At 34.0% G+C, this 27,096-nt stretch overlaps 1 protein-coding gene across 5 annotated transcripts in view; it reads right to left on the bottom strand.

Moving 5' to 3' along the window:
- The window catches only part of LOC143204137 (protein bric-a-brac 1), a 979,343-nt gene that overhangs the window by 818,449 nt on the left and 133,798 nt on the right, over positions 1 to 27,096 (bottom strand). For all 5 annotated transcript variants that reach the window (XM_076416604.1, XM_076416602.1, XM_076416603.1 and 2 more), the window contains exon 4: positions 1,505 to 1,542. The gene's annotated coding sequence lies outside the window, so the exon portion shown is untranslated. The remainder of the gene's footprint in view (positions 1 to 1,504; positions 1,543 to 27,096) is intronic.

The raw sequence follows: 27,096 nt of genomic DNA on the forward strand, positions 1-27,096 counted from the left end.
GCAACAAAAAATTGTGGTTCTACTAATCATAACCTACTTCCCTTAAAAATCTTCCCTTCCTTTCCTTCTTCACAAGAACAAGACATAAACTTGTTAATTCTGCCCATTATCGTCGTATTTATTGCAACTTATTACACAGATCGATATAATTCGCAATACAGAGCCGTACTCAGCAATGTTTTTTTTCGAAAAACCGCAGTTGCTCCGGTCGTCTTTTTTTACGGCCCAGCATTGTTGGCCAGAAGATAAAACGCAGTCCTCCGGTCCGTTACCACTTCCATCAGCCGTCTATAAATCTAAATCCGACACGCACTGGGAGCATCTATTATGAATCGCGTCCAGGACCGGACAATTGCCGCTGACAAACGACGCCGCCGCCGCTATTCGAACATAACATCATGATCCACCTCTATCAACGGCATTATTAATTATACAAAATACACAACAGGCATGTTTGCGGTGCATAATTATTGCAACTAAATTCGAGACGCTCTCATAAATTAGCCGATATTGATATTGGCTTATATTTTGTTGAAATTCCCGGGTACATAAATCGGGCATGTCGGCCGGCCGGCCGGTCTGCTAGAGCGCTTAGCAATGCTAACAGAGACGAATCAGATTCCAATTATATTCAATAAAACACGAATAATAATATCCTCCAGTAGAGTCTTCCAAATTTGTTGTTCTGTATATATGAACCTAGTTTTATTAGATGCTTGTACGTACAATATATTTTCATCAAAATATGTTATATAACGATTTTGTAATATTCCTGACAACACGATAATACCGTGTTGAAAGAACGATGCTTGTTTGGAAACGATTCAATGACCAGTCGAGATCATCAGTCTGAACAAATAGTACTCAGAAAGCACTATTTCGGGTAAATACTCTGGGTAAGGCAAAACTTTATATTTCCAGTGGACGTGCTTTGTCATGGAAGAGGATGGAACCATATTACTTGCTTCAATATGCAACAATACGTCGTTTAACTAATTCAGTTCACGTCGATAGAGATCTACAGTATGTTTGCAATGTAATTGGCCCGAAAATATGAAATAATCATCTAGGTCTATTATTTTCCCAGATTGGATATATACATGAATAAAATGCTCTTTAAGCCCCAAATAATCAACGCTAACATTTTCTTGACTGGCTTCTAATAACGATTTATCTCAACCATTGTGATGAGACGACACTCTTTAAACGATATAATTTTAATACTATCCACAGTCGCAATTAATTGTGTTTTTGTTTCACTATCAGCCAATATACAATATGCTGTTTCATTAATAAAATCTTAAAATAATAAAAATAAATTAAATAAATAAAAAAATAAAAAATAAATTAAAAATAATAAGATAAAACATTTGATTAACAAAATAATATACGATTAATATGATAGATACTCCATGAACGTATTGAACAACTTAGTACACATTATCTCTCAATTTTGATGAAAATAATCGAAAACTAATCTAATAATTCAAATATTATAACTTACCAATATTTTGGATTAAAACATGCGGTAGAATCATCCACCTAAAACAAAAAAAAAGTTAACTTCTTGAATTCAATAAACAAAGCATATATATTGCAAAAAGTATACATAATAGGACAATTGAAAAGTCATCGGCCTGACACATAGATAGCGCTAATAAAATTAAATCCTTATGTTTTTTAGCTTTAGTTTTTTATAGCCCTAACCTTCAAAAGATGTGTGTATAAATTTGACAACTGTCGGATCATTAATTTGTAAATTTTAGCATTTTGAGTGAAGCAACTTTTGTTGATGAATGATTGTAAATGACCGTAAATTGAAACTGAATGAAATAGCAGACACTCTAATGATATCAACTGAACGTGTACATCAAATCATTCACGAATATTTCGGTATGAGAAAGCTCTGTGCTAAGTGGGTGCCGCGCGAGCTCACTGTTGACCAAAAACAACGACGAGTTGATGATTCGGAGCAGTATTTGAAGATCATCAAGCGTAACAAACCAAAGTTCTTGCGTCGATACGTGACAATGGATGAAACATGGCTCCATCATTTCACTCCGAAGTTCAATCGAGAGTCATCCGAGTGGACTGCACACGATGAAGCCCCTCCAAAGCGTGGGAAAACGTAACAGTCGGCTGGCAAGGTTATGACGTCTGTATTTTGGGATGCGCATGGAATAATTCTCAATGACTACCTTGAAAAAGGAAGGACCATCAACGGCGACTATTACATAGCGTTATTGGACCGTTTGAAGGACGAAATCGACGAAAAACGGCCGTATATCACAAGTCAGTAAAACGATGGCAAAAATCCATCCGTCCTCAAAAGAATGCTCACTAGGAAGAATGAGGAGGTGATCGCCAAAACTGAGGCCTATTTTGAAGTAAAGGACAAATCGTACTATAAAAATGGTATCGAAAAGTTGGAAAAGTTTTTTCAAATTACATCGACCTATATCCACAAGAACAAAAAAAAACAATAAATCAATATCCAACAACAAGCCCTCATGAGAATTAACAATACGCCACCCGCGCCCGGTAAATTCTAATTCAAAACATGGGTCGACCTGTGATAGCGGGGCGGTAGGGGGACGGCGCGTGTATGGACGGGCCCACGCCGATGGGCTAAACGAAGATTTTGATTCAATTTAAGGACAGATCGAGAAGGGAAGAGAGAGAACGCGCGGATAGCGGCCCCCACCCCGCCGCCACCGCCGACCGGCGACACCATCACTACCCCCCGAGATCCCCGCCATCACCACGGACGCCACCGCCATCGCCGGCCTCCCTATCCGGAATCAATTTAGCAAATTTATGCGTGATCAATAGACGCTATCGAACGAGGCAAACATTTGCCCATTCTCAGACAACAGAATCATAATTAATATTGCAGATGAAACATAATATCTCCGCTGATAAATATTCAGTCAATGTTATGGCCGAACGTAATTTACGTTTTCCTTTAAGCCCCGAATTCGCCCGCTCGCACAATCTCACTCTAATTGCAGTCCCGTCCTACATAAATAATTGAATTAATAATTAAATGTCCCTTTGTATGACGACTATTAATTGCATGAATATTTATTAAAGTAATATTATGAGGTGGTCGATGACGGTGGCTCTGGTGGGCTGCAACGGTACGGAAGGGGGGAGGGGGGCTTTTAGCCGAAGACTCGTTGCATCCTGCGCCCTGGAGCCGTGTCCTAGATACGCGATCCGGGATAGCTCGGTACCATCCTGTCTTCGTCGGAGATCTATTATTTGTACAACTGCTGGTTTGCTAACCTCCTTACTAAGACATTTACTTAAGGCACTTCAGACACTCAGACATTCACCATAGAACACAGCAATACATCACATATCATGTAGCATCACACTTCAATACTATTTTCATAATAGTTAATTAATATCTGCCTCATTATCATTATCTAGACGCTTATTCCTCTCATGACTTTCATTGGAACATACAATGTGCTGCTTGAATGAAATTTCCTTCCAAATCTCCATTGCAACGATATTTTGGTTCATCTTCCATCCTAGCTAAGTATCTATTTATTTTCTAGACTATTCTATATAATGTAGTTATATCATCATCATCAATCCATAGACAGTGCTTGTGGTATTTGTCTACTTCCCCACAAATCCGCTACCGTTGCAGCAGGACACTAAATATCGGCAAGGCACACATCGCCACAGTTGGCGATCATATTTCTCATATCGTTTTTTGGGACAGGTCATTGCGACTTTGATCCAAAAAGTCCATTTTGAGGAATTAGATCACTATTCATTTGACAAACACGTCCAAACCATTGTAATCTGCGTTTCTGAATTTACATATTTTATCAAATAAATGGAATGAAAGATATCCAAGTACCATATCGTAATACAGCATAATATTTAGGAATTTCGTTAGCCAAGAGTTGCACTGAAATGCTCATATAAATAAGAAGAAAGAATAATTAAAAATTAAATTTACAAGAATATATTAACTATTTGGAAGAAATTCTGTACAGTCAACATACGTTAACAAATGAAGTTTGAGCAATACAGTCATAATTCACCAGTTTCAGAACAAAGTATTGAGGAATATTGTTGGGGTATTTCAGAAATAGTCATCCTTATAGAGTAGGAGCATCAGAATATTGATAAACCATCTTATCTGGTCAATACAATTGTCAGATTTTAACATAACTGAAGTAGATTGATATTTCCAACATAACTGAAGCAACTAGTGGAATTTTGTTGGGACAAAATGGAGCAAAATGTTGGAGACAATTCAGACATTCTACGAATCTATTCCGCGATGAATTGTAATTTTAAAAACAAATAGTGACTCTACACCTTATTCAAAAAACATTGTGTATATGCCAGATGTTGATGTCAATTTGATCACCCTGTAAGTCCTATTTCCACACCTACATAGGCAAAATAAATGCATCAAAAATGCTAGCTGATTTTCTAGATAGAAATCAGATAAATAGGTTGATCATTAGGGGCAAACATTACAATAATTTAAGAAGAACCCATATTATGTTAATAACAGTATTATTCAACATCGTAATTACAAGTGCATTTGACGATTTAAAAAGTGTGATACCGTTGGGACTTGTTTAATGACCGTGAAAGAGAAACCCTATAATAAAATAATATGAACAAATTTATCCTTGAGATTTGAAGTATCGCACAGACCGCTCATCCATCCTACGTTAAATTAAGATTAGAAACAAATTGTCAGATTTAATCTAATTTCAGTAGACAATGATTTTATGAAATTTCTATAAAAAAACAACGATGAGGTTTTGATATTTATTACAAGTCCGTAGGAACTATTTTTGGCTTGTATTTTGATGCAGAAAACAACTATATTAGCGTCGTAAATTCATAATTTCTCAGTCCACCATTATACAGCTTTAATATCTGCATGATAAATCTTACACAGTTTACAATCTAACAACGTAAATATGCAGTTCGGCGCCTGGTCGATACGATGCTTTATAAATCAAAATCGCGCCCATGAACCGTGAACTACACGACATTCCGTCATATTTCAAAAATATTCAGCCATTATTCTAATTACTGGAGACATGGATATGGATGGTTTTACAAGGGCCTGTCGGCAATACCACGCCATAGGACTTAACCCCTTTAAGTCGATCAACCTGGTTATTTGATAGCGTTTTTCTAATATTCTTCAAAAACCACGATTTCGATTAATGATGGGTCCCAAATATTTTATTTACTTAAATTGAATTCGATTTCTCAACGTTAATTTGGAAAAGGTTTTGTGACCGTAATAGTGTATTTGTTAAGAGGATCATTTTGTAATGTGAAATGTAAATGTGAATGGATATAATCAATGGTTATTATGAAAATTAATACTTTAGGGTAAATAATGTGGCTCGGTGAATTACCTCCATTCACCGATTCACAAACGAAATGAAACAGTGGTGTTTACATTATGTGACCGTTATTAATTGGCAATATAAAAAATGAAGAAAATACAAAATAAGATAAAAGGGATGGCAGCGGTGTTACCTGGGGACGAGGCTTGGGCAGTGGATGGTGGCACGTCTAAACCAAACGATGGTTGAGCACTCAATGAATCGAAATACCCTTCAATAACATCCCAGATAAACGTCTCGGGGTTACCGCCAGCTATTCGTTATCGGGTTCTAGTTGGCGCTGCTGGCACCCCGCCCGTGTTCAACATCTGGGATTATATTTCTGGGTATTTTGTAGACCGTTATTCCACGATGTAAAATTCGACATGCCTCAAGGTCGCTACAATACTCCCCTGCCAGAATTTTACATACAATTACTCCAAGCAACAAAAATACAAAAATGTATGAAAAAATATCAAATACAAAAAAAAATTATATACCAAACAAAATTTGCTGCATGAAAAGCACTTTGAAAAATATGATAAATCGAAACTGTTGTGGTTGGTACGGTTGCGATCTGGTATGGCTGTTGATATCTTCCGGTCCTACAGATACCGTTGCTTCATCGTCGCGTTGGCACTTGAATGTGGTCCATCGACGACGTTGAGAACAAGCTATTTTTCAAACAGGGCTCCCGTAATCGACGCTGTAGGAGGATCGATTGTTCGACGACGTGGTAGCTTATTTTCTTCGACGACGAGACGTTAGCAATTCTGGTACCTCGGCGAAGACATGACGAGTCTACGGTGACTGCAATCGGTACCTAGCTTCTGGAGCTGCTCTGTGACTAATCCGTAGTCACATACGTTACGGTAATTCAGAAAAAACAAATAACGACGGTATACGACCGAAGCTGCCCAAAGCCTTTCAAATCAAAATGTCTGCCATTATGACGGAGACGGCGAGCGAAGGAAGACATTATGATTTAAACATAGCGCCGAAAGAAATGTTTAGCCGAGACGCTGATGATTAGCAGTGATGAAAAAATATTTATGAGTTCGAAAGATTGTGAAAGAAAATTTTGACAAAAATTTAAAAAAAAATGAATTGGAAATAATGAAATGAAATTTAAGGTTCATTGTTCCAGCACTAAAATAAAACTTAATGAGAAACAAATGTTTGAATGAATGTAATATTGAAGGAATTTGAAAAGGAATAGGAATAAAACGAAAAGGAATATTGAAGGTAAAATCGAAAACGAATCGAATTAAAAATATTGAAAATTTTGAAACAAAAAATATAACGGCCAGGTAAAATACACCATGTTGCACGTACCCTCCATTCACGAGTCCAAACACAATTTTGCAAAAGATCACGTCGGGGTCACCATTTTAGGCTAAATGATGTGGCTCGGTGAATGGAGGTAAAACGAAATGAAACAGTGGTGTTTACATTATGTGACCGTTATTTATTGGCTATATAAAAAAATGTGAAAAAATACAATTAGATAAAACGGATGGCAGCGTGTTACCTGAAGACGAGGCTTGGGCAGTCGATGGTGGCACGTCTAAACCAAACGATGGTTGAGCACTGAAATCGAAATACCCTTCAATGACATCCCAGATAAAAGTCTCCGGGTTGCCGCCAGCTATTCGTTAACACTAGACCGCTTAATGGCACAAAAGACGGTACATTAAAATTAAAAACGAACTTTAATAAAAAACGATAATATTAACAATTTTGTTTGAGAATAAGATTGTCTAAAAAAATAACTAGAAACAAAAAACATGACTCTATTGCATGTATTCTAAAGGAATTATCATCAAAATACTACGTTAATATATATACGTTTTGTATACCCTACTATATTTTTTTTAATTAAATATAGCTTTTGGAATCAAATTCACATTATAAGATAAAAAAGAATGAGAAGTTTATTTAGAATTTAATTATTATATTTAATCTGCTATACATGTACAAATATTAAATGCCTATTTTAGTCAGGGATATGGGAGCGAAAATGTAAATAATGAATATAAAAAACCTATTAAATTGATACATATATATATATATATATATATATATATATATATATATATATATATATATATAATCAATTTAATAGGTTTTTTACATTAACTGTGAGTTTTAGTTCAGTTTGGCTTTGACATACAATAAAATTCTAATCTAAATAAAATAATTGAATACAAATATTATCAAACACAATTTATTTTAACATTATAATACAAGTAAAAACTACAGTTAATTATAGAGCCACAATAGTTTATAGGTTAGACCTAGAGAGTTATAACCTCTTAACACTATTGTTTGCAAGAATTTTTTATACGTCTGACAAACAGACGACTTTGACAGGTTCATTCCTTTACGCGTTTACATCTCCTTTACGCGTTACAGACACCATTATGTCTCTTTTTAACTGGAATAAAATGAGAAGGAAAATATTTTCTGATTCTGAAACAAATTTACAAATTGCGGCAAGTATTATATATACTGAAGTGCAAGAATTTACTGTCCAAGCCTTTCAAACGAGATATTAAAGGAGAGAAAATGGTTACCACATTAATTAACTGAAAATATTGCGGTTGCCTGCCAGACAAAAAAGTGTTGTGTCTGACGTATTGCGATTGAAAATATATCTACTACCACAATACTAATATCAAGACCAAAACGCAACATTCATGCTTAATATAGTTTGCAATTGGTATTTCAAGTATAGTTGTAGTTAGTATTTCGAATATTTATGGTTTCAAAATATATTTGAACAAAAACACACTTAACAACCTTACTAATTGTATATTTTGGAGACAATAACAGTGCAAAGCTTTCATAAGTCAAATGTCAAATTGTCAAGTATCATATCAATGTCAATTGCCATATGCGATTGTTTTCACGAAACTTCGATTATTAGTGCGAATGTTGTTACCAGTTAGGACAACAATTGTGACTGTAAACGACCAATTTCTTCTTACTTTAATGTGTGTATAAGATCCAGGTTAGACAGCCATCAATACCGTAATTTGGCACAAACTAAAAGAGAGCTTAGAAAGATTTGATAGTATTTTCAAACTATCACCTGAAATAAATGGAACCATATTAGTATCGTACTGCACCCTAGGTACAACTGATGATCCAAAATTCAATATCTCGCAATTCATGATTTGAAGGCAAACTATAAATCATTAAATAATATCCGGGAATAACAGACAGCAGTGTTAATAAAAGCGTGAAGAAAAGATGATTTATTGTTTTTGATAACAGGGTGACCAACCACAGACATCAAAAATGGAGTTAGAGTTCTTGTAACAGGTATTGTTCCCAGTTCCGTTGAAGTGTCTAGCGAGTTGCTAAAATCCAATGAAACTGTTAACTAAATTGAATGACGTATTGCTACAAAAAAACAGAAATAGCAAATAACATACGCAAATATCACTTGTAACAACTACGCTTGCAGAGTTATGAGAAATACACTGTTGCTGCTAGAATGTACTCACCAAACATAGTGACTTCTGATTACCGTTTATTCAGATCCATAAAGTATGACTTTACTGCAATATGCATCTTTGCCGAATCAACGTATATCCCTCGACGCGCTATTTGAAGAAAAATGCCATCGAATGCTGTGTAAAATTTATGGCGACGTTGTAAAAGTGGCGACACCGATGATATAGAGCGTTCCGGGCCGCCAACCAAATTTGAAGACATTACTCGATAAAACCATTTATAAGGATCGCTTTCGACTACAATTGATGCAATTGATGCCCTCAAGGCTTCGCGGAGAATAGTGGGAATACGCACAAAGACACAACAATGAAAAACTGATGAAAAAATAATTGGCAACATTAAAATAGGAAGTACTATTCCAACCGCCGTATTCTCCAGACCTTGTCCCTTCTGATTAGTGATTGTTTCGACATATTAATCGTGACCTGCCCGAGCAGCGCTTTACTTATTATAAAGAATTTTAAAAAAGGGTTGATTCAAAGGCCTACTACCATTTTGATTGCTACGCAACTTTCGGCTCTTTTTTAAGGCATTTTTCATGACATTCTGCAACATCTAAGGCTGAATTTCTTCGATTTCGTGACGAATAGTGTCTTTAAGATGTGAAATCGTTTGGGGCTTATTCACATAAACTTTTGATTTTAAAAAACGCCATAAGAAAAAGTCTGGTGCTGTTAAATCCGGAGATCTGGCTGGCCATGCTAAATCGCTACTTCGCGAAATTAGTCATTCAATAATTGAATTTTTTAACGAGCTGTGTGTGCTGTGGTCCTATCTTGCTGAAACCACATGTCCCTTTGTCCTTTGTTCTACCATTTCAGGCACAAGAAAGTTCGGAATCATGTCTTGGTACCGTTCAGCAGTAACAGTAAATGCGACATCTTGGTCATTCTCAAAAAATAGGGACCAATGATGTTTCCAGCATGAATAGCACACCATACAGTTGCCTTTAGTGAACGCAATGATGTTTCACGAATTAAACGAGGATTCTACGTTCCCCAAAACCGATTGTACTGTTTATTGGCGTTGCTACTGAGAAGAAAATGGGCTTCAATATTCATAAACAATTTAGACGAAAAACCTTCAATTTTAACAGACAGCCTTAGGATTATATTACAGTACTCAACTCGTTGATCAGGATCTCTCGGTATCAATTTTTGGACTAATTGAATTTTGTACGGGAACATTTTCAAATCGGTTTTCAAATCTCGCCTTAAATTGCGTGCGGAAATGTATAATTGGGAACCACGTCTCCGAATTGATGTTTATGGCGACACTGCAACACTATCGCGCACTAGAGCCATATTTTCAGCGTTACGAGACGTCCGTTATCATCCAGAACGAAGCCTGTCTGCTGTCGTACCGTACTGTCGAAAATTCGCATGTAAACGATAAATTGTACTTTGGTGAGGCACTGGACGATTAGGATATTTTTGACGCAATTTCCGCTGAGTGACAATAGTGGAACGATTATTTTCAATAAATATTGTCACTATTTCTGCTCGTTCTTGTGGCGAATATTTATCCATAACAAAATGTGGACGTCGCATAACCAAGATGGCGCGCAATAAAAATGCTTTTGCAGCACTTGTTAAATAGATCATTGGAGATGGATTCCATAAATTGTCTGAAAGAAGGGAAAAACTACTAGCTATCGATGGACAATATGATAAAGCTTAATTAAAAACAAACTTTAAAAATAATTTATAGGCCCGATATAAAAAATAAAACCCTACAGTACGAGACTTTCCACTAGTGGGCATCATCATATAAAACCATTAATCAATCCATTTAAAATTAATTCACACTCCTAATATTTTTTGTTTCTGTATCGTTTTCCTGTAAAACGCGACTGTTTACATGCATAATAGATTAATAAAATTAAACAGTGAGTTCCGTGGATATAATACCACGCGAACGAGAAAGGGACAGACTACGAGGGGGGCCCAGCGTAGAATATCAAAAGACAAAACGGGCAAGTGATTTCAATCAAGTTTGAAAGCGAACCGAACGAGCGCGCACACACACACACACCTCCATATGTCAGGCCGTCAAGCCGATAATATAACAGAAAGCAGCCAGGAAGACACAATTATCCCCGGTGACGAAGACCGTTCTGATATATCGCCCGTAATAAAACGGGGTAAATTGTGAGAAAATTTAATTAAATTTATAATGAAACCCAACATTCCCATTAAAGTAATTTTAATAATAACTATAATTCCGACCGATAATGGTATTTCAGTCCATAATGTCGCTGGATGGTGTTAGATGTCGGTTTAATTTGTTGGAAATTGGTACCTATTAAAATAATAATTCAAGCGGCGGCCTAAAAATACGTATATTGCGCGATATTATGCTCGTATTTCCACGACGATAAAGCATTATTTCATTTCCTAACAAGGCGCTTCATTTCCATAGAGATCGTTTATTTTTTTCCACTGCTTGAGTACCAGCGCGTGTGTATGTGGAAGATATAAGTCTCTTAGAACTCTTCCGGTCTTATTGGGGCTAAAAACTAGTTTTAAAAGACTTATTTATTATAATATGCAGCTTCATTGTGAAAAATTAACGATACCTCTTTTGAGGTTATTCACGAATCCTCTAGTAATTAATTACCGGCGGAATCCTAAAAGAGCTATCTAAAATTACATGAAATTAATAACGTTTATGTTTAATGCCACGTGAAGACTAAATTACATTCCTAATAGATCAATTGAAAAGTCCTCGGCCTACTATAGTAAAACACATTTTTTTTTGGCAAAATACTTTTTTTTATTCACCATAATTCCGTCCTAAGGGTGATTATAGCGACCATCCATTCGATACCATTTCTGCAGTACGATTTGTTCTTTGCTTAAAAATAGACCTCAGTTTCGGCGATCACGATCGATTCGACGAAAATTTCTTCCCAACGGGCATTCTCTTGAGGACTGAGAACAGGAAATAGTCGCTGGGAGCCAGATCTGGAGAATACGGTGGATGAGGAAGCAATTCGAGGCCCTATTCATGGATTCTTGCCATCGCTTTCACTGACTTGTCACACGGTGCATTGTCTTGGTGAAGCAGCACTTTATTTTCCTTAAATGCAGCCGTTTTTCGGCAATTTCGTCCTTTAAACGGTCCAATAACGCTATGTAATAGTCGCTGTTGATAGTCCTCCCTTTTTGAAGGTAGTCAATGAAAATTATTCCATGCGCATCCCTAAAGTACAGCTGACATAACCTTGCCAGCCAACTGGCGCGTGTACCCATGCTTTGGAGCGGGTTCATTGTGTGCAGTCCACTCGGATGACTGTCGATTGGACTTCGGAGCGAAATGATGGAGCCATATTTCATCCATTGTCACATATCGACGCAAAAACTCGGATTTATTACCAACTCGTTTTCGTTTTTGGCCAAAAGTGAACTCGCGCGGCAGACACTTTGCACAGAGGTTTCTCATACCCAAATATTCGTGAATGATATGATGTACACATTCAGTTGATATCTTTAAAGTGTCTGCTATTTCATTAAATTTCAATTTATGGTCATATCATTTTGTGGATTTTTGAACAACCTCTTTTAGGTCTCTACTGCGTTCACCGTCTTCGGTGCTCATTTCACCACGGGTAAACATAGTATACCAATCCCTGATGGTTGATTTTCCTGGGGCAGTGTCCGGAAACTTGGCATCAAGCCAAGTTTTTGCTTCAACTGTATTTTTTCCCTTCAAAAAGCAATATTTTATCAACATGCGATATTCCTTTTTATCCATTTTTTTCACAATAATAAAAGTTGAACTCAAAATGATATAATTCACTAACTAAAAAACATATGGATTAAATTCTAGTAGCGCCATCTATGGTCAGGTCGGTGACTTTTCAATTGATCTGTTATAGACTTTAGAATAAGCTTATTAGAATAGCATTATTTAGTGTTATTGGTGCTTGTGCGGTCTAATTATACATTTTATACTTTACTTGCACAGATATACTTTCGTTAATTTAATTCAGGTTTAGGTCCAATTATTTTTATTGTCACAATTATTTATATTGGCCCGTTGTACTTTTCGTGTGGTGTCTTCACTATTGTTTCCGACAGCTATAATAGAAGTGTCAACAGCAAATGTAGCCATCGTGATATTTTCCAGTAGTGATATATCACATGTGTAGAGTAGGTATATAAATGGCCCCACTACACTTCTTTTTTGGTACACCTGCTTTAGATTCTTCTATCGTAGAGTAGGCTACCTCTTGTTTGACTTTAACCATTATGAAGTCCATCATACCGTACCTTCCTTATCGAACCTTGTGCTACATTTAAAAATATAGCTGAACATAACTTTTTACCTTCACAGGCTTTTTTAATTACATCTGTTATTCTATGACCATGTTGATTGTTGAATATTATTTAATAAACCCCAACTGCTGGTTATTAGGTTCTTTCTCTCAGCAAAGACAAATTTGATGCGTGCGACAACTTTTACGACATGCTGACGTCATAAGTTCTGACGACCTGCATTAGATGTTTTATCAGACAGGCAATATCAATAATAATTACAACAAAGCCTGAGACCTGCACCTGTAAAAGAAACCTGGAAATAACTCCACGGACGTCCAATTTATAAATTAAATGTGAACGGTTAATTTTATTAGCGCCGGCCCGGTAAATGCAGAAACAAAAGGTCGCTCGATATCAGGCAACAGTACGGAATGTATTGCTCATTAGTCAATTAAAATAATGCATTAACAATGGCTCATTGTCAGCACAATGGTTCTTTTTTTAAAACAATTTTCGTCAAACCGAATACATGATTATAATAAAAAAAACGCACTCCATTCAAATCGACGCCGGACAATATGTAGGAAATGTATATTTCCGACATAATCCTTTTTTATTATTATTTAGTTTATTAAATCGTTTATTATCGACGGGAAATAAAACGATAATGAGGCGCTTTTCGTAATAATCTACCAAATTAACATCTTGTTGTTTGCTTTTATAGTTATACGCATAATTCATGTAATTAGACCTATGGAATCGTTTTGTTGTCGGCGGATGTTCCTGTCCGAGTTAAAGGCAACATATGTAAAATGTAATCATTGCTAACTACATATGTTATTTATTAATATTCTCTAACCGGCCGAGAGCCTTTAGAACAAATTATTTATTAACAAAGTCCCACACAGTCGCGTTACATCACGACAATTGTCGTTGTGCAATATTAATAGTGGATTTCCTAGATCTCTCTTCGTTTGTACTGTTGAATCATTCATCTAAAAAAAACGGCATATATATTAGGTGATTGCATGTATTTTGATCAACAATATCGATTGCTGAAAATAGCATACATTACTTGGCAAATAATTTGGGATTTGTCGTGTGCGCACTATATAGCATAGAATAATCCATAGAAAAGAATAAACTATGTTATCCTCCTTTTCTAATGGCGGTACGTTCTTTTGGAATGGATGCGTAGAGTCGATGGAGTGAAAACAACAAAAAAATCTAGAATATTTTGATTTTGTGCTCCATTTATAATTCTATAGGAAGAAAAATTGAAATTATTGTGTTATTCTTGGTGGTTGAACATATATTGGTTTTAAAAATATGGAAGAACAAAGATAAGTGCAGAATGTAAGGTTAAAATTTTAAAAGTTATAAAATCCTAACAGCATCAATTTTATTTATAGTGGGAATATTAGTAGCCATATTTATAATAAATCATTTTCAACGACATCAAATGGAAATCAACATATGCCAAAATTTCATACCGAAATAGCAGGTATTAAAACAGTAACAGAAACAGAGAGGAAAATTATTCTTGTTGTGTTGGAAGTAGTCAATTTATTAATAAGGTTTCATCAAGAATACTAGCAAAAACTGCATTAACTGATAATAATTAGACATTATTATATATCAATCAATCAAGAATAGCAGTAAAAGTTGCAGTAGGGATCATAGTTGATCAAATTATTTCCTAGATCTCTCTTCGTTTGTACTGTCGAATCATTCGTCCAAAAAAAAACGGCATATATATTAGGTGATTGCATGTATTTTGATCAGCGATATCGATTGCTGAAAATAACATACATTACTTGGCAAATAATTTGGGATTTATCATGTGCGCACTATATAGCATAGAATAACCCATAGAAAATAATAAACTATGTTATCCTCCATTTCTAATGGCGGTACGTTCTTTTGGAATCGATGCATAGAGTCGATGGAGTGAAAACAACAAAAAAATCTAGAATATTTTGATTTTGTGCTCCATTTATAATTCTATAGGAAGAAAAATTGAAATTATTGTGTTATTCTTGGTGGTGGAACATATATTGGTTTTAAAAATATGGAAGAACAAAGATAAGTGCAGAATGTAAGGTTAAAATTTTAAAAGTTATAAAATCCTAACAGCATCAATTTTATTTATAGTGGGAATATTAGCAGCCATATTTGTAATAAATCATTTTCAACGACATCAAATGGAAATCAACATATGCCAAAATTCCATACCGAAATAGCAGGTATTAAAACAGTAACAGAAACAGAGAGGAAAATTTTTCTTGTTGTGTTGGAAGTAGTCAATTTATTAATAAGGTTTCATCAAGAATACTAGCAAAAACTGCATTAACTGATAATAATTAGACATTATTTTATATCAATCAATCAAGAATAGCAGTAAAAGTTGCAGTAGGGATCATAGTTGATCAAATTATTTCCTAGATCTCTCTTAGTTTGTACTGTCGAATCATTCGTCCAAAAAAAACGGCATATATATTAGGTGATTGCATGTATTTTGATCAGCGATATCGATTGCTGAAAATAACATACATTACTTGGCAAATAATTTGGGATTTATCGTGTGCGCACTATATAGCATAGAATAACCCATAGAAAAGAATAAACTATGTTATCCTCCTTTTCTAATGGCGGTACGTTCTTTTGGAATGGATGCATAGAGTCGATGGAGTGAAAACAACAAAAAAATCTAGAATATTTTGATTTTGTGCTCCATTTATAATTCTATAGGAAGAAAAATTGAAATTATTGTGTTATTCTTGGTGGTGGAACATATATTGGTTTTAAAAATATGGAAGAACAAAAATAAGTGCAGAATGTAAGGTTAATTTTAAAAGTTATAAAATCCTAACACCATCAATTTTATTTATAGTGGGAATATTAGCAGCCATATTTGTAATAAATCATTTTCAACGACATCAAATGGAAATCAACATATGCCAAAATTCCACACCGAAATAGCAGATATTAAAACAGTAACAGAAACAGAGAGGAAAATTATTCTTGTTGTGTTGGAAGTAGTCAATTTATTAATAAGGTTTCATCAAGAATACTAGCAAAAACTGTATTAACTGGTAATAATTAGACATTATTATAAATCAATCAATCAAGAAGAGTAGTAAAAGTTGCAGTAGGGATCATAGTTGTTCATATTATTTCCTAGATCTCTCTTCGTTTGTACTGTTGAATCATTCATCGAACAAAAAAACGGCATATATATTAGGTGAATGCATGTATTTTGATCAACAATATCGATTCTTGAAAATAGCATACATTACTTGGCAAATAAATTGGGAAATGTCGTGTGCGCACTATATAGCATAGAATAACCCATAGAAAAGAATAAACTATGTTATCCTCCTTTTCTAATGGCGGTACGTTCTTTTGGAATCGATGAATAGAGTCAATGGAGTGAAAACAACAAAAAAATCTAGAATATTTTGATTTTGTGCTCCATTTATAATTCTATAGGAAGAAAAATTAAAATTATTGTGTTATTCTTGGTGGTTGAACATATATTGGTTTTAAAAATATGGAAGAACAAAGATAAGTGCAGAATGTAAGCTTAATTTTAAAAGTTATAAAATCCTAACACCATCAATTTTATTTATAGTGGGAATATTAGCAGCCATATTTGTAATAAATCATTTTCAACGACATCAAATGGAAATCAACATATGCCAAAATTCCACACCGAAGTAGCAGATATTAAAACAGTAACAGAAACAGAGAGGAAAATTATTCTTGTTGTGTTGGAAGTAGTCAATTTATTAATAAGGTTTCATCAAGAATACTAGCAAAAACTGTACTAACTGGTAATAATTAGACATTATTATATATCAATCAATCAAGAAGAGTAGTAAAAGTTGCAGTAGGGATCATAGTTGATCAAATTATTTCCTAGATCTCTCTTCGTTTGTACTGTCGAATCATTCGTCCAAAAAAAAACGGCATATATATTAGGTGATTGCATGTATTTTGATCAGCGATATCGATTGCTGAAAATAACATACATTACTTGGCAAATAATTTCGGATTTATCATGTGCGCATTATATAGCATAGAATAACCCATAGAAAATAATAAACTATGTTATCCTCCATTTCTAATGGCGGTACGTTCTTTTGGAATCGATGCATAGAGTCGATGGAGTGAAAACAACAAAAAAATCTAGAATATTTTGATTTTGTGCTCCATTTATAATTCTATAGGAAGAAAAATTGAAATTATTGTGTTATTCTTGGTGGTGGAACATATATTGGTTTTAAAAATATGGATGAACAAAGATAAGTGCAGAATGTAAGGTTAATTTTAAAAGTTATAAAATCCTAACACCATCAATTTTATTTATAGTGGGAATATTAGCAGCCATATTTGTAATAAATCATTTTCAACGACATCAAATGGAAATCAACATATGCCAAAATTCCATACCGAAATAGCAGGTATTAAAACAGTAACAGAAACAGAGAGGAAAATTATTCTTGTTGTGTTGGAAGTAGTCAATTTATTAATAAGGTTTCATCAAGAATACTAGCAAAAACTGTACTAACTGGTAATAATTAGACATTATTATATATCAATCAATCAAGAAGAGTAGTAAAAGTTGCAGTAGGGATCATAGTTGATCAAATTATTTCCTAGATCTCTCTTCGTTTGTACTGTCGAATCATTCGTCCAAAAAAAACGGCATATATATTAGGTGATTGCATGTATTTTGATCAGCGATATCGATTGCTGAAAATAACATACATTACTTGGCAAATAATTTCGGATTTATCATGTGCGCACTATATAGCATAGAATAACCCATAGAAAATAATAAACTATGTTATCCTCCATTTCTAATGGCGGTACGTTCTTTTGGAATCGATGCATAGAGTCGATGGAGTGAGAACAACAAAAAAATCTAGAATATTTTGATTTTGTGCTCCATTTATAATTCTATAGGAAGAAAAATTGAAATTATTGTGTTATTCTTGGTGGTGGAACATATATTGGTTTTAAAAATATGGATGAACAAAGATAAGTGCAGAATGTAAGGTTAATTTTAAAAGTTATAAAATCCTAACACCATCAATTTTATTTATAGTGGGAATATTAGCAGCCATATTTGTAATAAATCATTTTCAACGACATCAAATGGAAATCAACATATGCCAAAATTTCATACCGAAATAGCAGGTATTAAAACAGTAACAGAAACAGAGAGGAAAATTATTCTTGTTGTGTTGGAAGTAGTCAATTTATTAATAAGGTTTCATCAAGAATACTAGCAAAAACTGTATTGTAACTGATAATAAATAGACATTATTTTATATCAATTTATCAAGAATAGTAGTAAAAGTTGCAGTAGGGATCATAGTTGATCAAATTATTTCCTAGATCTCTCTTCGTTTGTACTGTTGAATCATTCATAAAAAAAAACGGCATATATATTAGGTGATTGCATGTATTTTGATCAGCGATATCGATTGCTGAAACTAGCATACATTACTTGGAAAATAATTTAGGATTTGTCGTATGCGCACTATATTACATAGAATAAACCATAGAAAATAATAAACTATGTTGTCTTAATAATTCTATAGGAACAATAATTAAAATTGTTGTGTTATTCTTGGTGGTTTAACATGCATTGTTTTAAAATACGAAGAAACAGAGTGCGAATGTAAGATTAAATCTAAGTTAAAAGTTATAGAATCCAAACATCAACTTTATTTATAGTGGGTATAGTATAAATAAAAATTGTTTAAACAATATAACCCAAGTATCTGAGTTCTTCTGCTTCAAAATTTAATTGTTCAGATGTCTTGAGGGGTACATTTAGTTGAATTCGTTTGTTCAATTCTTCAGCAAATCCTTCCCAGTCTGTTCTCTTGTTTGTTAACGTTGGGTTTCTTTTTTTTCTTATTATATTTTCGCTCGACGTCAGAATCACTGGCGTATTATCTGAACTTAATTAAAAATTGTCTTCGACTTTTATATAGTTGGATGTTATGTTTCTTACTATGAAGAAATCTAACTGGTCCGGGGGTTTCTCTTGATCAGTCGGCCAATAAGTTGGTTTTCCAGTTGACATGTAACTACATCTTAGTTCATTGCTTTAGTTGTTGTCATTCTGGATCCCCATTTTGTATTTTCGCATTGAAATCAGTTCCAATTTTACATTTTTCTCCCGGGTTGCTTAGGACGTTCAAGTAATTTTCTTTTTTTTTATTGTATCTTAAAAAAACCTATATCTGCTTGATTTAACAGTTACTGCTGTTACCTGATTTTCTGCTGTACTGAGACCGGGGTTCTTGATGTTAGGAAATGTTCTTTTCTATTATTATTATCACCTTATTATTATCACGAAAGTATAATCGGGGCAACATCAGCATCAATTCCGTTGAAGAAGTTAATTATAATTATCATCAGGTGTCAGATGAACTTTTCTTTGTTTGAGGACCTTTATTACAATAAGTTATCCTCAGCCGGCGCCCCGGGAATATTAAAAAGAAAATAACCCAGTAACTGAATTTTTTATTATTAAAAAAGTTTAAAAAAAGAAGAGCGAGAGAGAGAGGACGCCGAATTAATTTGAATGGTTATTAAGGCGCCGTAATGAGAAGCTCGGGGGCTGCCTGTGCCTCTGCCTCTGTCCCTGAACTTGCCGAACTAAAAATATTAAAATTTATTTTTATTTTTCGATAGAGAGAGCGAGTCGTCGCAGCCCGAGCATAAATACATATATTATCTATTTTTATACGGTACAAATCCGATTACTTTTAATTTAAACATCGGGTAAACAATCGGGAATAAAATGTGGAGAAATAAATCGTGGACAATTATGCGCGCTCGTTGACAATTGTCCTTATTATCATATTTAAATCGGACTTTTGTTACTGTGTTGCAGTCTGGATGAAGTAATTCATCAGCTGATCTTGATCGCCTCTTTTCTTCTTAACATTTACTCTATTACGTGTGTTCCCTTGCATAGAAAAGAATAAACTAGATTGTCTTCTTTTTTGTCTAACGGCGCTACACTCTTTTCGAATTGGTTAAGTGAACGCAACAACAAAAACTAGAATATAGTCTATTCAAAGTTTATTTGTATATAATATTTAGACAATATTTTCCTTGTAGTTTAGATGTAAAACTGTAGTTTTAGAAGTACTATAAAGTTGAAATAAATTATAGTTCATAATATGTTTGTTCAATTATTTTATTTTGATTAGAATTTTGTCGTATGCCAAAGCCAATCTGAACTAAAACTCAGCGTTGATGCAGCATAATTGCGACGTTTTGACGTCACAAATTTCAGCCACTTTTCAAAATTTTCACCAGAACTAAACCAAACCAAACCAAACATCAATTTTATTTATAATGGCAAAGTTAGCTGCCAAATTTATAATACATCAGTTTCAACGACATCAAATAGATATCAGCATATGCCAAAATTGAATGATAACAAGAACAGGGAAGAAAAATGATTCTTGTTGCGTTGGAACTAGTTAATTCATTAATGAGGTTTGTCCATCAAGAATAGTAGCAAAAATGTGAGTAACTGGTAATAATTAGACATTTATTTTAAACACGATATATTGTAGTAATGATTTAATTTGTATTTTATACGTGAGATGTGGCTAGAGAAATCGACGAATATGAAATTCAAAGAAGAATAAATTAGACAAGATTTTGTTAGGACGCAAGAACAGTGGAGAGTGATACTATGAAATAATTAAAATTGCCAACAAAAATAAACCTGGACCAAATAAACAAAATATAAATCTATCAACGACACCCTAATGATCTAATGAGAAACAAGGAAACGATAATGCATTATTATATAAGAGTATAGGTAAATAAATTATTATTTTGTAAAAAATAATAATGTATTGACTGATATTTCTTTCACTTTAAAAGTAAAATAACTAAATGCAGTAAATGTATAAATCACTACATAGTATAAAACAAAGTCGCCTTTTCTGTCCCTATATCCCTATGTGCGCTTAAATCTTTAAAACTACGCAACGGATTTTGATGCGGTTTTTTTCAATAGATAGAGTGATTCAAGAGGAAGGTTTATATGTATAATACATGCATAATATACTAAGGCAACATTGTTAATTTTAGAGGTTTCTAACGTGATGTCGTAAATTAACCTATTTTTTTAGGCTTATTTAGCAATTAGCAAAAACGCTGCCTAACCCTACGAGTTAGATATTACGAGTTAAATTAATGTACTACAGTATTGTACATCATAAAAAGGTCTACAAAAAAGTCCGCGATGGTATATGTTTATCTTTTAGGGATAACCCACATTAACCATTTTTATTGTTTTCTTTTTACGTGAGAAAATGGCTTATTTACGAAGCTATTTTAAGCAATACGGCATTAATCCTTATCGAATTAAGTACCTTAAATACAGTGTGCAATTAATATAGATCAATATGGTTCCTTACCGCATGTAAATTAAACAAATATTTTCGGAGATATTACAAATTTAAAATTTGCGTTTAAAAATGTGTAATGTAATAAAAATTGTATGAATTTAGATATTCCAAAGATAGCAGGAAATCTTCATAGTAAGTATAGGGGAAGAGGAATTGTTTTACTCCAAATTTAATGCGTGCAGGCCAAGGGCAGTAATGAATGAACCAAAAATACTGGATCGATTTTAATCATGTTTTCATTGAGTGACATAGGCATATATATTTTATGCCTGTGCAAAGTCGGAGCGGGCCGCTATGTTTTTATATATAACGTTCATATTTTTTCTGTAGTGTATTTAATTTAGTATCAGCATTGCACCCGTGCGAAGCAGGGGCGGGTCGCTAGTAGTTGATAAAAAGCTTTGACTACTTCGGGCTTTTATTCATTAATGGGGTTTGTAGATCCGGAATATTAGAAAAGATTGCAAATTAGTAGTAGATTGCAGTAGGGATCACAGTTGACCATATTTGGAGATTTTTGGGACAATTTCAGTGCTTTTATGATAATTTTTGTGTATATGGTTCTTGGAGTTCATGTTAATTGTTTAAATATGCAAATTAATTTAAATATAGTGTTTTTATAAAAATAGAAAGGCACATAATAATTATATTTTTATTATTAAATTTTTTTTAAATAATTATTTAAATAAAATGTGTCATTTCAAAAATGTTTCAATGTTTATTTACTCGAATTATTTGGTTTCAAAAATAAATGGAGCACAATAAGCGCATTCCCACAAATATCGATAATTTCTTGAGACGATATTTATTGATACTTTAAAAAATAATTAAAAATATTACTTAAACATTATAAAAACATCATATTTTGGTACTTACTTTTAAATAATTAGTGTAATTTGGTTAATTTTAAATAAATTTTAAAAACATCGCTGTTATTTCAAAAAAAAGTGTGTTGGGGCCAGTGCTTTATCTCATTTACATCAGTGTTCTCCACAACAATATATAGCACAACTTGGCAGTAGCGACAACTATAGAGAACCTACCCGGAAACTACAATGCCTTTTTGCTGAAGTTGCTATACTAGATTCAAAAATGGAGAATCAAAGTAAATAAAGCAATATCTGTGCACATTGAATTCCCAAATAAAAGGACCACTCCATAACGTGTCTTTCTTAACCGCATGCAAATTTCTTATGCCAACCAAAGTTCAGAGAGAAGGAATATCTATGTAAAAGATGCGTGACGAACTCAACGTCAGGTTCAGGAAAATGTATCGCTTGTGTTTGGCCAAAACTCCCAGCTATCAACTTACAACAAACTTATTTAATATCAGCCGATACGGAGGCCATTGTGGAGCTATGGGATTCAGCTGTGGGCTACGCCAGTGATTCCAACGCATAAGTAATTTTTCAGAGGCTCCAAAATAAGGTGCTGAAGTGTTGAATTATGAATGCGCCCTGGTACGAACGCGTTTGTAACCTCCATCGCAACTGTAAAAATTGATATGGTTACGGAAACCATCAAAAGATTTGTCGATTACCATCAAAGAAAGCCCCAGAATTACAGTAACACGGTAACGAAAAAAACCTTCTGATGTTGCAAATGTTTGAACACTGTGATTTATTGAAAAATACATTATATGTAGTTCTTTATTAGTAGGTTAAAGCAGATTAAAGTTAAAGGCAGTTGTATACTAGTTTTAATACATTAATTTAAAAAAATCAATATATTTGTAATTATCAGACTGTAGCGACCTTGAGGCATGTCGAATTTTACATCGTGGAATGACGGTCTACAAAATACCCAGAAACATAATCCCAGATGTTGAACACGGGCGGGGTGCCAGCAGCGCCAACTAGAACCCGATAACGAATAGCTGGCGGCAACCCCGAGACGTTTATCTGGGATGTTATTGAAGGGTATTTCGATTCATTGCATACGTTTGGTTTAGCCTCGTCTACAGGTAACACCGCTGCCATCCGTTTTATCTAATTGTATTTTTCACATTTTTTTATATTGCCAATAAATAACGGCCACATAATGTAAACGACTGTTTCATTTCGTTTTACCTCCATTCACCGAGAAACATCATTTACCCTAAAGTGGTGACCTCGACGTGATCTTTCGCAAAATTGGGTTTGGACTCGTGAATGGATGGTACGTGCAACATGGTGTATTTTACGTGGCCGTTATATTTTTTGTTTAAAAATTTTCAATATTTTTAATTCGGTTCGTTTTCGATTTTACCTTCAATATTCCTATTCATTTTATTCCTATTCCTTTTCAAATTCCTTCTATATTACATTCGTTCAAACATTTTTTCTTCATTAAATTTTATTTTACTGCTGAAACAATGAAGCTTTAATTTCATCTCGTTATTTCCAATTATTTTTTAAAAAATTTTTTGTCAAAATTTTCTTTCACAATCTTTTGAACTCATAGATATTTTTACATCACTGCTTAATCATCAGCGTCTTGGCTAAATATTTCTTTCGGTGCTATGTTTAAATCATAATGTCTTCCTTCGCTCGTCGTCTCCGTCATAATGGCAGACATTTTGATTTGAAAGGCTTTGGGCACCTTCGGTCGGATACCGTCGTTATTTGTTTTTTCTGAATTACTGTAACGTATGTGACTACGGATTAGTCACAGAGCAGCTCCAGAAGATAGGTACCGATTGAAGTCACCGTAGACTCGTCATGTCTTCGCCGAGGTACCAGAATTGCTAACGTCTCGTCGTCGAAGAAAATAAGCTATCACGTCGTCGAACAATCGATCTTCCCGCAGCGTCGATTACGGGAACCCTGTCCGAAAAATAGCTTGTTCTCAACGTCGTCGATGGACCGCATTCAAGTGCCAAAGCGACGATGAAGCAACAGTATCTGTAGGACCGGAAGATATCAACAGCCGTACCAGATCGCAACCGTACCAACCACAACCGTTTCGATTTATCATATTTTTCAAAGCCCTTTTCATGCAGCACATTTTGTTTGGTATATAATTTTTTTTTGTATTTGATATGTTTTCATACATTTTTGTATTTTTGTTGCTTGGAGTAATTGTATGTAAAATTCTGGCAGGGGAGTATTGTAGCGACCTTGAGGCATGTCGAATTTTACATCGTGGAATAACGGTCTACAAAATACCCAGAAATATAATCCCAGATGTTGAACACGGGCGGGGTGCCAGCAGCGCCAATTAGAACCCGATAACGAATAGCTGGCGGCAACCCCGAGACGTTTATCTGGGATGTTATTGAAGGGTATTTCGATTCATTGAGTACTCGACTATCGTTTTGTTTAGACGTGCCACCATCGACTGCCCAAGCCTCGTCTCCAGGTAACACCGCTGCCATCCGTTTCACCGAGCCACATCATTTACACTAAAAGACAATTAATTTCCAGGTATACCCTTTTAGCCGAGGATATTAGCTGACAAACTGTACTATCAGTTTTATCTGAAGCCAATTGGATAATTCAAATGAAAAAATGAGAAACCGTCAGCTTATAAGAGAAAATCCTGCCACAAAATATGCCAGGATTAAATTTATAACAATCCAAGTTCTTGAGCATGACAAAATAACTTTTTCCAATTCCAATTTCCAGATAATATGATTCCGTTCCTGATAATTTTTCCAACTCTCTTGCTCAATTTAATTTATGAATGGCTATAATTTCAATAAAAAAATATTCTAATTATATAATACTGGAAAAAATCAGGTAGGCATAATATCCTTAATTTATAAAAAGAAAATATATGACCATAAAATACTGACATGTCAATATATTGTTGCACAAGCATTTAAGTTGATTTAAGGTAGTCAAAGTTATCAAAATAAGGTCACCACGACGTCGTGATTATTGAGACGGTAACCGTCTCATTAAAAGGTTCAGAATATTTTAGCAATTTATTTAGATATTAAATAACACAACGGAGAGGGATTTAGCATAGCATGAATATCGTGCTTTGATTAAACATTGCTTAATGAGATAAATTATATTTGAAGTAAAAAATTAGCTATATAAGCGTTTAACGGATATGTCCTATAAAAATCAACCATTACAAATTAGTATTTCAGATTATTGTGAAAAAGATGACACAGACAAGTATAGACAGAGCTGTTCACAGGAAAAATTTGATATTAAAAGTAATTCTTGAGAATGAACGAATGAATGATCCTACTTAAGTAGTGACTAACATACACATACAGGAGAAGTTGATATGTAGAAATAATTATGAAGGATATATGGAAGACTGAAGTAATACACAATAACAAATGCAAAAATAAAAAATAAAACAATAAATTGTCTCCACAAATTCCAGAATGCCAGTACTATACAAAAACAAGAGAACATCCAAGGATATAGTCTAGCTAGAATTTTATAAGAGCGTGATAACTAAATTACCAAAGTTGTCTATAACTAGAGCCAAATTAGAGCAGTATGGATAGCCAAGAATAGTTTTTGAAGCTATAAAGCCATCCTTAAAATATTCGATAATATTCAACATAATAGAGATAATACACGATGACTGAAACCGCCAAGAATTCTACAATTGGCGGTGTGGTGTCAACTGGGCAAACTGATTTCTTTTATATTCGCTGTACATTCATCAGAAGCTTAACATCTTTAAATTAAATAACTGCAACGAGTCAGTACAAAACAGTCAGCACAAAAATTAGACCACCCGTGGCGAGCTTGAACTAGAACTTGATGAAGATAACATTGATAACCAACGCTACTGGAGTAAAGTGTTCAGCCTTAAAAAAGCTGCGAGAGAATATTTGTTCGCAAACATCAAAATGGTGATAAACGTAATTACTGCCACTGCTGTTTTCGAACGCATCAGTTGCACGAAAATCTAGCATTCTCAAAAACTCAGAAACAGACACTGGAGTGTCTTTAATGACAACAATGGAAGGAATTAAGACATAAGGTGGCAGTGTTAAATTTGATCCATTTAGAAAAATGCTTGCAAGTATGTTTATATGTTTCTCTTTTGTCATTGTGTGCCCTCATAAACTGTTAACTATCATATGAACGTCACAAAGTACACTATGAACAAAGTTACTCTAAATTAATAGTATAGTAGCAATTTGAAATTGTAAACACATATTTAAAAGCTTAGACTATAATCAGAGTCGTAAGAATAATAAACTCCAATATCAACATGTTTATTTAAACATTTCTTGCACTCTTTTTATGTCAACTAAAAATAGGATGTTTCCAAACTTTTGAACGATGGCGTATATCCTGGCTAGCGCAATTCTATGCGTCTAGATTTACATTTCTTTCAAATGATTGTGGTGCTGTCACTACTAAATAACAAGCGTATATAACAATTCTTTGAGAACTTGGAAGATTCCAGCATTGTGTACATATTAACAACATTATGTAAAAATAAATACATATACAATAAACACATATATAAATAACACACATAATATATATATATATATATATATATAAA

Source organism: Rhynchophorus ferrugineus, unplaced genomic scaffold (genome assembly GCF_030347505.1).
Source record: "Rhynchophorus ferrugineus isolate W39M unplaced genomic scaffold, kcgeb_rfMv2 rfM10, whole genome shotgun sequence".
Taxonomy (NCBI): Eukaryota; Metazoa; Arthropoda; class Insecta; order Coleoptera; family Curculionidae; genus Rhynchophorus; species Rhynchophorus ferrugineus.